The following is an 8,506-nucleotide window of genomic DNA, read 5'->3' as shown; positions in this document are numbered from 1 at the left end:
TCCACTCACCTCAGCCTCCCAAAGGAGCGGGATGACAGGCTGAGCCACCGAGCCCGGCTCCTCTTATCATTTTGTACTATCCCTGTGCCTATCAGTTTCCAGTTGGCAAAACTCTTCCAGAAACCCTGAAGTTTGGGGTGTGTCAATATATAATTCCCTCTGTTAGACAACAGCTATGCTCACAGATCTTCATGAGAGAAGCCCTTTTCTCCTCTGCCTTCTTTATGTGTTCTCTGTGGTCAAGGCCCTTCCGTCTCCCCTTGTTTAACAGAGAAGTTCTTTAAGACATGCCCTGAAGACCCACAGAGGTCTTTTGTGATTGGCTCACACTCATTTAGACCACATTTTACAATGTTTGATATTTTCTCGGAAGCCATTTCTTAATTTTCACATCATCTGCCATCTGGAGAGGTTGGGATGTGGGGAAAAAAAATCATTGTTTCCGAACCCCAAAGGTTCCGGCTCCTGTGTATTCAAGGCTTGGCTCCTTAGCTTGCCTCTTTTCTCTTGCATTTTACCTTAGGCAGCGAGAAGAAGTCAAGTGACACTCTTAATATTGTACTTTGAAATCTCCTTAGCTAGAACAGAGGCCAGCTGGCAGGCAGGCTGCCTGTCTGTATAAATAAAGTTTTATTGGAACACCCATGACTGTTTGTTAGTCTTACATATGGCTGCTTTCCTGCTACTATGGCAGATGTGAGTAGTTGCAACAGAGACGATACGGTCCACAGTTATGGGATACTTACTCTCTGGCCCTTTACAGAACCAATCTGCTGACTTCTGACCAAAATGATTGAGGCCATTCGGTGCATTTCTTATCTTCTATGTTAGCACAGGCGGCAGCGTGGCCAAATTCCTACCCCTACACAGCAAGGGCCCTTTTCTCCATCTCTCAACAACAGTTTGCCCATAGCTAGACAAGTCCACAGAAGGTAAGCATCACTCTTCATTCGGTTCCAAGCTCCGACTGTGGTGCTGGTCCCAGTCTCCTGGCTCAGGCCATATAGCCACCCTCCAGCTGGAATTTCTGTCTGCAAGCTGGCCAAAGGTCTCTGCCACTCTAGGGAGCTCACACACCTTGTCTATGTGCCCCCAGCCAGCCCTATGGCCCCCTTCCAGTTTAGCTTTTGTACTTATTAGGGTCAGTTACAGAGAACAGAATTCATCGGTGCTAACATAGGAATACATTATTAATTACAGGCATTAAATGGCTTGTGGAATCCTTGGGAGGGCTGAAGAGACAGACTGTGGGCTGAGTTTCCCGGAGAGTTTCTCGAACCTCCTGCTACAGTTGCTGCCATAACGTCTTCAAACAAGTCTGGGATATGTAGTTTAGTGGTTTCAACTATATTAGTCTGTCGGGTCAACCATAGCAAAATACTATACTGGATGACTTAAACAGCAGACCTTCATTTTCTCCCAGTTCTGGAAGCTAGAAGTCCACCATCCAGGTACTGTCAGTGTTTGTTTCCGGTGAGGCCTCTCTGCCTGGTTTGCAGACAGCTGCCTTCTTGTTGAGTCCTCACCTGACCTTTCCCCTGTGTGTGCTCAGACAGATCTCTGGTATGTCCTCCTCCTTTTCTTATGAAGACACGAGTCCTATCAGATTGGGGCCCCACCTTCTAGGCCCATTTAATCTTAATCACCTCCTGGAAGGCCCCATCTCCAAATACAGCCACATTGGGAATTAGGATTTCAATTTTTGGATTTTGAGAGGACAGAATTCAGTCCATAACACCAACTGTCCTCTACAGGAGGACACAAGCAAAGAAAGTTGAAGTGGATATTGAGCAAACAAATTCACAATATCCACCACAGACCTCAGAAATAAAAATGAAGCCTGGGCATGGTGGCTCAGTCCTGTCATCTCAGCACTTTGGGAGGCTGAGGCGAGAGGATTGCCTGAGCTCAGGGGTTCAAAACCAGCCTGGGCAACTTGGCAAGACCCTGTCTCTACAATAAATAAAAAATTTAGCTGGGTGTGGAGGCGCGTGCCTGTAGTTCCAGCTACTTGGAAGGTTGAGGCAGAAGGATCACCTGAGCCCAGCCGGTCGAGGCTATGGTAGCCGTGACTGAGCCACTATACTTCATCCAGCCTGGGTGACAGAGTGAGACTCTGACTCAAAAAAAAAAAAAAAAAGAAAAGAAAAATAAAGGTGAAGGCAAACATTGCAGCATCATATGTGGTAGAAAACGTTTGCAAGCAATGTAAGAGCCCACAGATAAGGAACTGATTTAATACGTAAAGGCAAGGCCAAGTTTGCTGGCTCAGCCTGTCTCCCAGCACTTTGGGAGGCCGAGGTGAGTGAATTGCATGAGTACATGGGTTCAAGAACAGCCCAAGCAACTTGGTGAGACCTTGTCTCTACAATAAATAAAAAATTAGCCGGGCATGGTAACGCGTACCTGTAGTTCCAGCTACTTGTAAGGCTGAGGCAGAAGGATTACCTGAGCCCAGCAGGTTGACGCTGGGATGGCTGTGAGTGTGCCACTGCATTCCAGCCTGGGCGACAGGGTGAGACTCCAACTCAAAAAGAAAAAAAAAACGTAATGGCATATTTCCACAATGGAATACTATGCAACTGTAAAAAAAAAAAAGCCATGGGAGCTCTATGATAAGTGTCTTTAATAGAACATTCTCCATGATATATTGTTAAGTGAAGAAAATAAGGTTTAGAACAAAGTGAATAGTTTGCTATCATATGTTTAGCAAAGGAAATAAAGGGATGTTTATCTATCATACATCTCTCTATCTTCATTCATTACCTATGTATGTCTACATGTATGTATGTCTACATGTATGTAGGCAAGTATTTGCTCACATGCAAGGGGGACCCAGAAAACCCCAGAAGTTATTTGTAAAAAATTGTGTGTTTATTCTTACATGTTTACACCTCAGTCATCTTCAAAGTACTCTCCGTTTGATGCATTACACCTATTGAGACGCTGTTCCCACTACTCAAAACAGTTTTTTTTTTGAGTTGGAGTCTCGCTCTGTCGCCCAGACTGGAGTGCAGTGGCCGCTCCCGGCCACCGCAGCCTCGACCTGCTGGGCTCCGGCGATCCTTCCGCCTCAGCCTTCCGAGTAGCTGGAACTACAGGCGCGCGCTACCACGCCCGGCTAATTTTTGATTTATTGTAGAGATGAGGTCTCTCCAAGTTGCCCAGGCGGGTCTCGAACCCTCGGGATCAGGCCATCCACTCACCTCAGCCTCTCAAAGGTGCAGGATCAGGCCATCCACTAGGTGCAGGATTACAGGCTGAGCCACCGAGCCCGGCTTGTGACAAGTTTTTATAGGTAAAATTTGCAGCGTTGGCTACACAGCAACTTAGTGACCATAGCAGCTATTAACTAACGACTTGGCAACCAAAATGCGAACTTCGATTGTTAGGGAGCTTTGATTAATTTCATGTCAGGTAGGTATAGCCAGTGCTCAGAAAGTTCCTGGAGTTCTGCCATTAAGATATAGTTGAAGATAGTTACATAGAGACAAGGAAGAGGAATCATTAGACAATGGAGTGACCTTGGTTAGGTCACTAAGAATATAAGAACAAACTATTAAAATGTCAGCCGGGCTCGGTGGCTCAGCCTGTAATCCCGCGTCTTTGGGAGGCTGAGGTGAGTGGATTGTCCGAGCCCGCGGGTTCGAGACCTGCCTGGGCAGCGAGACCTCATCTCTACAATAAATCAAAAAATCAGCCGGGCATGGTAGCACATGCCTGTAATTCCGGCTACTTGGAAGGCTGAGGCGGAAGGATCGCTGGAGTCCAGCAGGTCGGGGCTGTGGTGACCGGAAGCGGCCACTGCACTTCAGTCTGGGCAACAGTGAGACTCCAACTCAAAAAAAAAAAAGAAAATGTCAAAGCGTAGCATTTGATTTCAGTTAACAAAGCATACAATTACATGGAAGCTATGGCGAAGGAGTTCTGGAACGGTCAGCAGGCAATGGTCAGCATAACCTGCCCAAAGGAGACAAAGCTGGGGGTCTGTGGTCATGGGAACGTTACTGTCACCACACGTAGGCATTGATTCTTAGGTCGGGCAGGTAACTAAGATGAAAGTTTTAAACAAAATGGAGTAAGCTGGTTAATATTATTACTTTGCTCGCAATTTGATTTTATTAACTGATTTAGCTCGTTTCAACTGTTTGTCTCACTTGCTCTGCTCCTTACTGTTTCCTGAGCATGTCAAACACCTCCCTGTGTTTTCCACTACTGTCCTCTGGCTTAATTGTTTCTCCCTTGAATAACAGTGTGACTCACGCCTCCCCTTTCTTCAGACTTCTGCTGAAACATCTCCTTATCTGAGAGGACTTCCGTGACCATCTTCACTAAAGTAGTGCACCTTCCCCTAAGATCCTAGTACGAGGGGACCCCAAAATTATTTTTTGGAGGAATTAGTTTTTGGAGGGCCCCTTGTAATACAGGTGTCCCCCACCAGGTAAATGTTCTAGGAACCCATCGGCATCAGTACACCAGCTAGTGTTGTAAGAGGCTGTGTTCAGTCTCAGTGAAATTTTTTTTTAGTTTATTTCAAAGCATTTGCCTATTTCATGATGGTGATTTACGGGCACACCTGCCCACACTGCGCTGAGTGTTCAGCAGTTTTTGACCAAAAAAGCCATAACCCCTGTGTCATGCCCTCCCTATTCACCCAATCTCTACCCAAGTGACTTTTTTTTGGTTTCCCTGGATGAAAAAAGCACTCAAAGGGAAAAAAATTTTGCCAATGTGGAAGAGGTGAAAACAAAAAATGGCAAAAGCACTAAAAATGGCATAAAAATTGATGAGGTCAAGACTTGTTTTGAATGGTGGAAAAAGCATCTCAACAGGTGTATTGCATCAAACAGAGAGTACTTTGTAGGTGACTGAGTTTAAACATGTAAGAATGAATACACATTTTTTAATAAATAAATTCTGGATTTTAAAAAATCCCCCCTAGTCTGTCAGTTTTCTTGCTTTGCTTCTTTTTTGAACAGTCATCACATGTTAACATACATTTGTTTACTCTTTGCTATTGTTCATTGACTGCCCCTCACCCACTGCTGCATCCTTGGTGCCCAAGAGAACACAGTAACAGACATGTAGCAGGCTTCCCACCAGTGTTTGTTGGGTGAATGAATGAGGGAATCAGACACTGTCCTAGGGCCTGAGATAGAATTGGAGCAAAAACGGAGGAGAGCCCTGCTCTCACGGAGCTGCTGTCTGGATGGGAAGGCCAAATAATGAATCAATCACACAAGGAAATATGAAGTCGTGAGGCAGGCATAACAAGCACAGCTTAGCTATCGACCAGTGAGCTTTTTGTAGGCAGGTGCAAGTTAGATAAACAAGGAACAGGATGGTCACACGTCCAGGTGCCCTTCTTATTGGAGTACAACCTCCTCGTGCAACTCCCTACTGACCAGGTATGTCAGAATCCAGAGCTGCCCGCTCAGGAGAATGTAGGGAGAATGGTACAATAAACCACAGAGGCCACGAGCAATCACCAGAGCACTGGGGCATTGTGTTTTCGGAAAGTCTAATTAAACAGCAACTTCTTCCCCGTTATCTCAAGAATTCTTTGTGGTGCGAGTAAACTTAAAAGTTAAACGGTAAAAATTAAAACTTATGGTTATAAGCTTTTAGCCCACGTAGCCCACACATCTTAGCTTAAGAAATAGGTTGCTTAATCATCGTTTTAGACAAGATATAAAACTTCTTGTGAAAGGCCAGTGTGTGTCTTTCTCTTTAAGATGCCCACGTTCTCCTTTGAATGTGTTTTCTCTGTAATAAACTATATTTTGACTCTCTGCAGCTCTCTCTCCAGGGAAATTCTTTTCTATGGCAAAGGCAAGAATCCACGAAGCAGCTACAGGCCATATACCCCGACATCAGTTGCAGTCGTGAGATGGGCTCTAGTAGAAAGCCATATGGTACAAGAAGAGCAGGCATTTGAGCCTGTCAGGGAGGGCACGGACAGCTTTTGTGAGGAAGTATTGTGTGAGCTGCTATCAGAAGGATGATCAGGCTTGGATTAGGTAAAGGAAGGTGACAGGATCAGATGTATCTTTTGAAAGGATCCCTCTGGGTTCAATGATGAGAATGGGGCAAGGATGAGCTTCTACAAGGATCTTTAGGAGGCCCTGGAAGTTATTCAGGTGAGGGGTGATGGTTCCTGAACTAGGGGTGGCCCTGGTGGTTAGGAGAAGCACACAGCAGATGAGGCTTGTTTGTGGACTGAGTATGGGAGAGGAGGTGACAAGAGGGACTTCTGGGTTTCTGTATTACTGGCTGAATAGTTGAGAAAAAGAATATCGAGAAGAGGGACAGATTTGTTTTATTTTATTTTGTGTGTATATGCATATAATGGGGGAGAAAGTGAGAGAGAAGATTACAGTTTTGACACTTGGCATTTTGGCTTTGAGAACCCTGGTATGAGATGTCAAGTAGATCGTCGGTGATGAGAGTGAAGGGGCCAGACACGCAGCCTTGGCTGCAGATGTAAATTTTCGAGTTGTCTATCTGCCTCGGTGGCATTTGAAAATGTGGGAGTGGATGACATTGCCCGGGCAGAGAAGACTCAGTGGTAAGACAAGAGGTCCCCGTGAGGGACGGCCTTGGAAAAGAGACTCACAGGACTGACTAGCGACATTGGAGGAAAAGAGGGAAATGTGGACTCATCTCAAAAGGGTGTTTCTAGAAGAAGGGAGTCATCGGCTGTGTCAAAACTCCTGCAAAGGGGCCCAGGAATCGAAAACCATCAATTGCACTAACTACATGTGTTAGGGTCCGGATAGGGTGAGGTCCATGGGCTGGAGCGGTGAGGAGAGGCACAGCACTGGTAACCCAGAGATCCGAGTAATTGCAAAGACTTGCAACACACAAAAAGGTTTAAAAAAAAGGAAAAGTTTATTTAAAAGTAAGTTAGAGAGAGAAAAGCGAGAAAGAAGATTCACCTCCCCAAGGTGGGGGAGGGGGCCAAAGCCAGGAAGCATGGCGACAGCCACGGCTCAAAGAGGACACGGCCACACCAGACTCTAGCAAGGCTATGGCTGCTGGTTGCTTGTGGTTGAGTCCTTTTAACCATTCCCCCTGATGGGGGAAGATCCTTAAGGTGATTGGGGGGTGGTCTGCTCCACGTCATCACGAAGGAATGGCAAGCGCAGGTACTGATGATGTCAGGTGATGGACAGCAGGCAGATGGGTGGGTTAGTCACATGATTGCTGCCATGGTGGGGCTTATCTGTGACATGTAGGTCACAAAGGGCTGATGAGGTTAACCCTGGTGGGGGCTTTCCTGCAAGAGACTTGTTAGACATTTGCAATTCACAAACTCAGATGTTTGCAACTCACAAACTCCTTGACCAAAGGTGGTGGTCGTGTTAATACTTTTATGACTCTGGCCAGCCAAAGGGTGATCTTTGATCCCCAAGGAACCTAAAAATTTCCTAGAGATTATTATGCTAAATCATGAACCGAAAGGTTGGGCTGTCCTGGTCTTGCATCTGATAAAGTTTTGCCAGGGTGGGGGCTGGGATAGGCTGCTGTTTGTCCAATAGTAGAATGTCTGAATGCTTTCTGAGAGCTATGCTGAGGCAAAAAGACGAAATCCTTTCAACATGGAGCTGGTTGATGATGTTAATAACTTGCCGTTTTTGCTGCAGGAGAAATGTTAAGGTGAGTGGAGGAGTGATCAAATGGAAACAGAAAAGAAAAGGTGAGGGACTATTTTGGGATGGGGGTGGGGAAACCGGGCACTTGGTTTTAGTGTAATGTTTCGGAGAAGGTGGGAAGGAAAGCCAGTACCAGGACAGGACTTGCTTACACTCTGAAGGAGCTATTCTCAGTTGTGACAAGAGAGAAGAAAGCCAACAGCAGGGTGCAAACTTAAGGCGATTTCTACTGGACTGGGGGTAGGGAGGGTGATGGACTTGGTTTCTGTTTTGCCCCTAATGAAGGGGAGAGATTAACTGCTTCTCCGGGTGTTAGCAATAAGGGCTCCTTGTTAACTAATTGCTTTGTATGTGAGTGGATACCTTAGCTCGACAACAGTTTCACGGATAAATATCTCTCCATGCGCACAGCGGTGAGAACAGAAACAATAGGTGCGTATAAATACTCGATTAATTTTTATTCTAACGGTGATGATGACAAATCTGATGATGCCCTGATGGCCAGGAAAAGTGTAAGCTCCAATCAGGCCCCTAGCATAAAGCGCCCGAAAAGAGAGAGGAAGGAGCACGGCGAGGCCCGCGCAAGGAAAGGAATTCCACCAGCCCGCGCCCTGCGGTCCAGGACCGCAAGGGTTAAGAGCAACGAGAGTGGACCGCCACTGCTTCCTAGAGAGGCCAGGGCGGAGCCCGCGGGAAAAGGGGGACTTCCGGTCCCCGTCTTCCGGGCTTGCGGGTACAGGGCCCTGGGCGGGGCGGGTCCGCGGCTCGCCGTGGGGGCTGCGGGCTCCCTGGGTGTCCCCCAGAACAGTGAGTGCCTTGTGCGGGGAAGGGAGCCGGGGCTGCGGGCCGGA

At 46.7% G+C, this 8,506-nt stretch overlaps 1 protein-coding gene across 1 annotated transcript in view; it reads left to right on the top strand.

Annotated features, from left to right (window-relative positions):
* Window positions 1–8,429: 8,429 nt before the first annotated feature.
* The window catches only part of ZNF572 (zinc finger protein 572), a 4,110-nt gene continuing 4,033 nt past the window's right edge, over window positions 8,430–8,506 (top strand). The window contains exon 1 of the mRNA XM_008059306.2: window positions 8,430–8,462. The gene's annotated coding sequence lies outside the window, so the exon portion shown is untranslated. The remainder of the gene's footprint in view (window positions 8,463–8,506) is intronic.

The sequence above is a fragment of the Carlito syrichta genome, unplaced genomic scaffold, assembly GCF_000164805.1.
Source record: "Carlito syrichta isolate Samal-C Ts95f unplaced genomic scaffold, Tarsius_syrichta-2.0.1 Scaffold303991, whole genome shotgun sequence".
Classification (NCBI taxonomy): domain Eukaryota; kingdom Metazoa; phylum Chordata; class Mammalia; order Primates; family Tarsiidae; genus Carlito; species Carlito syrichta.
Note: the sequence above shows the minus strand (reverse complement) of the source record. Positions and strands in the feature narration are given on the sequence as shown.